This window comes from Salvia hispanica, chromosome 3 (assembly GCF_023119035.1).
Source record: "Salvia hispanica cultivar TCC Black 2014 chromosome 3, UniMelb_Shisp_WGS_1.0, whole genome shotgun sequence".
Lineage (NCBI taxonomy): Eukaryota > Viridiplantae > Streptophyta > Magnoliopsida > Lamiales > Lamiaceae > Salvia > Salvia hispanica.
The window spans coordinates 2530425-2536216 of NC_062967.1; the positions used below are offsets into that span (position 1 = coordinate 2530425).

Consider the following 5792-nt stretch of genomic DNA (forward strand, 5'->3'; position numbering starts at 1 on the left):
TTAATAAAAGCCCAATATGCCTTCCCCAATAGAATAAAATGCTAACACCATCAATATATGGAGTATGTACATGTGATATGTATTAGGAGAATATAAAGTTGTGATGGCATCAAAAGAACCAAAGCTGAGGCAAATCTACAAAGAAAAAAACTAAAAAAACATGTTCAAAATGCAAAATTATATTCGAAGTTCGTCTACTGCAAAACTAGAGGGCAAGAGCTCGGAGTTTTATTAACCACAGAAACCCATCTATCTCCATTTGATCCGAGCTCCATAACCACACCTCTGACTTTCTTCTTACCGGATTGGCTGCTGGTTATAATGGTTCTTCATCACCTTCATCAAGAAGCTCATCTTCACTCTCACTTTCCTAAATTTTGGATGGAAAATCGAGATAAGTCCCAAACAAAATTTAGTCATACCACAAACTCAATTCCAATAGAGGAAGAAAAGGAATCAATATAACATAACTCAATGAGCAACATGCTTATTTGCAACAAATACCATACTCTGCAAACCTATGAAGTCATGTGACATCTCTAAATGCCATTACATATCCACAGATGATCTCTTGCAGCAAGAGCCAAGAGCATAATAGCAATCAGTAGAAATTTGCAAGTAACAAGGATAACGAACGAGACACAACCCAATTGATTACATTACAATTAGTATAAATGTGCAACTGACAATGATATGAAGAGAGAGACACCCCAGATTGAAACAGTACAATAGAACAAGAGAAAACTACATGCTGAAAAGCTACAATTTTGATCAATAATGATAATTACTAGTCTGAGATTGTTTGATCATTATACAACCAACATGTAGATACATCCTATATGATGCTGAACAGGGAGAATATTGAATCGGGGAGATGTTAACAAAACAAAAGGAAAGGATGATAGACCAAAACACTTGTATGCATGTGACACCAGATAGGCCAGTCCAACTTTTTTTATAACAAACTAAATACATAAATCACATAACAACGTAAGGGAAAATACAATATTACACTCACTTTTGGCATTATCAGTTCAGTAGGAAGAAGAAAATTATGAAGTTGATGAAGCATAGCAGTCAAGTTGCATATTAAACAGAAGTCACAACAATAACCATTCCTTAGAAGAAAGGATAACTTCTCGTGTTGAGAAAACAAGCACAATTGAAATGCAATTGGCAAAATCATTATTTGCAAATCTTCAAAGAATACATCTCTGATAAAAAAACACCATTTTGTGCAGGTGTGGGGAAAAGGGATCATGCAAGAATTCAGAAATCGTTTGAAGTCAGCAAAGAAAATAATGAGGGACATTGACATGAATATTATCAAGTAGGTAACAAGACTTAACTGTAAAATGACAAAAGATGCCCAGTAAAGAAAAGGAAACCAAAGCAAACATTTAAGCAAACAAACATTTTCATATTAAACACCATAGTGCTCATGCCTTATACCTCCAAATGATCTAGTTTCTGAGTTTCATCCACTTTTTCCACACCAGAACCACCCCACATCGCATGGGGAGGAGCCGTGGTGGCATAGTAATCATCGTCGTCCTCATCATCCACATCCGCCCACGTCTTCACTGTCAGAGGTGCCGGAGCCCAGTACACCGGCTTCTCCTCCCCTTTCTTTGATCTTCCTCAAAGTCTCCAGCGCCGCAAAAACATTGGTGTTGCTCACGGTAAACGATCCCTCATCCCTCCTATCCCCACCTCCAACCATTTTCCAAAAAACCCTCGCGAACCATCGAAAATCTCAAGCTCAGATGTCACAAATCGCCGATTATTATCCCATATCGAAGTAAGGGAGTAAGGGTTGAAGTGGAACACACAGTATAAATACCTAGTTAGGAATCTTTCATTATATAAAGTGGCAGTTTTTGGGAGTCAATTTTGGCGGGAAAATGGGAGTGTATATGGAAAAGTTTTTAGATTTATGTGTATGAAGTCTACAGAAATAGATGTTGTCTTCTTTGCAAAAGTAAATTTCACATAGAACAGTGTGTAGCCAAGAGATGGTACATATTCCAAAAAGTAAAAAAGCTGGCAATCTTGAGAAAAAAGTTTGCACGCCACACTTTCAATTTGCCCAACAACTTCTAGGAGAGCAAATTGAGCAATACTGAAATATTTTTCTATAAATACCGAGCAAAACTAACAGAACTCCATTAACGAAAAATTCTCTCTCTAAGTTGATTTTCTCTTCCTTTCAGTTGAATGAAAGGCCCTACAATGTTTTGTTTTTTTGGAATTGATATTGTGAATTGGTAGGTTGTATCAACATTATTAGGAATTTCTTAGGTTTGATGTTTCACATTGTTGTAAAGATACAATTCACCTAAGTACGTAGTAGTATTTCTTACTCCCCTTTTTTACTTTAGATAATTCTTTATTAGTGCTGTGGTGGAGACTGGAGAAATGGATTGGAGAAAATTTTGGAACAATTCTCCTGATGCCTCCACGCAAGAAAATCTAGAAAGGTAATTAAGACTGTCTCGAGCGCCACCGCGCCAAGTATAAACTACTTGGACTGGTGAGAACTCATACGGGAGCAGATGATAAATCATATAAATGCCTATCACAATAATTAAGAAGTTGCAATCGGAGTTAAGTTCGGCATCGATTTGCTCGCCGTTGCCGGAGAGGTTCTGAAATTGAGTATTCCAAAAATCGGCCCTCTTTTTCTCCCAGTATTGGAGAAATTCCTCTTCGTTCTCTCTCTCATTAAAGCGAACCTCTTGAAATAAGCATTAAAGGTGAAGGTTTTTAAGAAATCGTTTGAGGCTTGAGCATTTCTGAATCCACGCCATGTGACAGGGCTGTGAAGCAGGTGGGCGACGGAAGGTTAGCTGGCGTGGCTGGCTGGATCGGCTATCAGGACGTTTAGTGAGGAGCTGAAGGCGTGGTTGGTGTGGAAGCGATGCGTGTTGCGCCGATCGAGAGAGAAAGAAATGTGGTGCCACTTTCATATAGGGTTACTTTAAATGAGACTTAGTTTTGGGCTTTGATATTATCAACTATTTAAGCCGTGTAATTTGTAAATAGCACGTACTATATATTTATTTAAAGTGCTAGAGGCAGTATATTTAGTACGTAGTGGAGATTGGTTTAATTTTTGAGGTTTCACAAATTTTTGTAATACTTAGTGAAGTGTTCTGTAAATATATTTTACTTTCTTATTGGAGATTCTGGGAAAAGATTTGCTCATCTAATGCATATCTATAAAATTGTATCTATATCAAATGGGAATCATTATGAATATTTTAAACTGCTTACTTAGTTGCATATCCGTCAAATTTAATGTTAATTTAATCATATGATTTTACTTACCGAGGAAAAGGTTTTTTTCTTTGTATTGCTAATAATATTAATGTTGTTCCAAAATATTAATAATTTAATAATAAAATTATAAATTTGGAAGCTTAAGAATTAAAACAAAAATATATAATTCTTAAAGAATATATAATTCTTAAAATTAAAATTAAAATAATAAAAATCATCGTTATTTATACACATATCATCAAATTTTAATATATTTGATCATATACTACATCTCCACATAGTGACATTTTTCCTTTTTTTTAGTGACAGCCGGATTCTTAAGTCACATAATTAATGTCACATTTTTCGCATCTCCACATAGTCACATTTTTCCTTTTTTTTTTAGTGACAGTCGGATTCTTAAGTCAAATAATTAATGTCACATTTTTCGTTTTAGGTTGTATCACAAAAGATGTCACATTTTTTTAAAAAAAACACCCCATGTTAATATAAATATATTATATTTTTCTCCACTTTACAAATAAAATACTCCCTCCGTCCATAAAAAATAGAGCACAATTAGTGCATCCCCATCTGTGCTCTTAGCTAAGAGCACGGAAGTGGGCCTGGACCCACTTTTACTCCTTGTCATTAGCTAAGAGCACGACACCCACATCCGTGCTCTTATCTAAGGCCAAGCTCAAGGGTCTCACCATTCTATTATTCAATTTAAATAAAAACATTTCCACAATATTAAAATACATTAAAAATACCCGAAATACTATTACAAATTATAAAATAATTAAAATTTACATAATTAAAATCCTAAAAATTAAAAATTACATATTAAAATCCTAAAAATTAAAAATTGCATAACTAAAAAGTATGAATGAGAAATAATTTGATGTGAAAAGTGGATGATGAATGTGTGTATTTATAGATGATTTTGGGATATAAAAAAAATCACAAAAATCCAAAAAAAAGTCAAAAAAATGGCTCTATTTTTTGGGAACCCAAAAATATATTTTTTTTCAATTTTTGGTATTATTTCGAATTATTTATGATTTTTTTTTTAAAAAAAAGAAAAATTGAATTTGTTAACGGCTAAGCCGTTGGCCAATCAAATCGTGCCACGTAGAGCTGCTCAGCGGCACAGACGGACAACGCCTGCTCAGCGGCACGGACGGACGGCGGTAAGAGTACCGCTGCGGATGCTCTTACCATTTTTTGATGTCTACAAAAAATAGAGCACATTCATTTATGGAAAGTTTTCAACAAATAATAATCCTACACATCATTCCACAAAAACTACTTCTCAATTACCTTTTCTCCCTTCTCTCTTACTTTACCAATTCTAAATTAAAACCCGTGCCATACACAAATTTTTCTATTTTATTGTGGATGAAGGGTGTAACATTTTCTAAAATGACATCATGTTATCATCCAAACATCTTTTATGCGACGAAGGATGAGACGAAGGAGTATATACAAATTTGATTTTTAAAGCGCACATAACACTAATATTGTTTCTCATTTTATGTGAGAACTAATTTGACCCGTGCATAGCACGGGTGATAACACTAGTTGTGGAAAAATAAAAGGGTCGGTTGGCTAAATATGCCATGCTAGCCCAAGTTCGGTTAGTGCTGTATGGAAATCAAGACATATATGGCTGACATCATTTTTGGAAACTTCTAGGGTTGGCTCCATGGCCGACCTTTCTATTAATTAAACATTTTTTTTGTTTTCTCATTCAACATGAACGCGGTTAATCATTCACGTTCGGATACTCCTTCTCACTCTTTCCTCTTTCCAATCCACCCTGTTTGATGCAGATAGTTGTATCCCTTCTCACTCTTTCCAATCCACCCTGTTTGATGCAGATAGTTTCATGAGCAGATAGATTCACACTGGAGCAGATGATGGATTTGCTTAGTCCGAGCATACTGGATACTCCGCCAATATCCAGTACACGACCGGATATTGCATATGCAGTTGGAGCAATGAGTTAGTTCATGCATTCACTACAAGAGGAGGCATTGGGAAGCTGTGTTAAAAATTGTCAAATACTCCCTCCGTCCCAGATAATTCGTCCCAGTATTCCATTTTAATCTGTCCCACATAATTTGTCTCACTTCACTTTTATCATTTTTGGTAGTGGACCCCATATTCCACTAACTCATTCCTACTCACATTTTATTATAAAACTACTTTAAAAGTAGGACCCACATCCCACCAACTTTTTCAACTCACTTTCCATTAGATTTCTTAAAACCCGTGCCCGGTCAAAGTAGGACGAATTATCCGGGACGGAGGGAGTACTTGAAGGGAACAACGAGCATGGACTTATGTTCAAAAAGCATGGTCACATGGAGATACACGACTTCACGGCTTCGAAGTATTGGTAGATAATAGAGAATTGTTGCATTTGGGAATTCCAAAGATATTGGATATTATGATAGTGTAGTGATAAAATGCAAACTTATATATTGTACAAACTCTAAATTTTTAGTGTCAACACAGAGTAAAAT

The 5792-nt window shown here is 35.4% G+C and overlaps 1 long non-coding RNA gene and 1 other non-coding gene across 2 annotated transcripts; one reads left to right on the forward strand and one right to left on the reverse strand.

Annotated features, from left to right (window-relative positions):
• LOC125216471 lies at positions 1-1922 on the reverse strand. The gene is made up of 2 exons (XR_007175421.1): positions 1453-1922; positions 1-370 (listed from the first exon to the last, which is right to left on the reverse strand). It is a non-coding gene; the product is annotated as an uncharacterized LOC125216471 (long non-coding RNA).
• A 2934-nt stretch (positions 1923-4856) lies between these two features.
• LOC125217224 lies at positions 4857-4984 on the forward strand. The gene has a single exon (XR_007175642.1). It is a non-coding gene; the product is annotated as a U11 spliceosomal RNA (small nuclear RNA).
• The last annotated feature ends 808 nt before the right edge of the window (positions 4985-5792 follow it).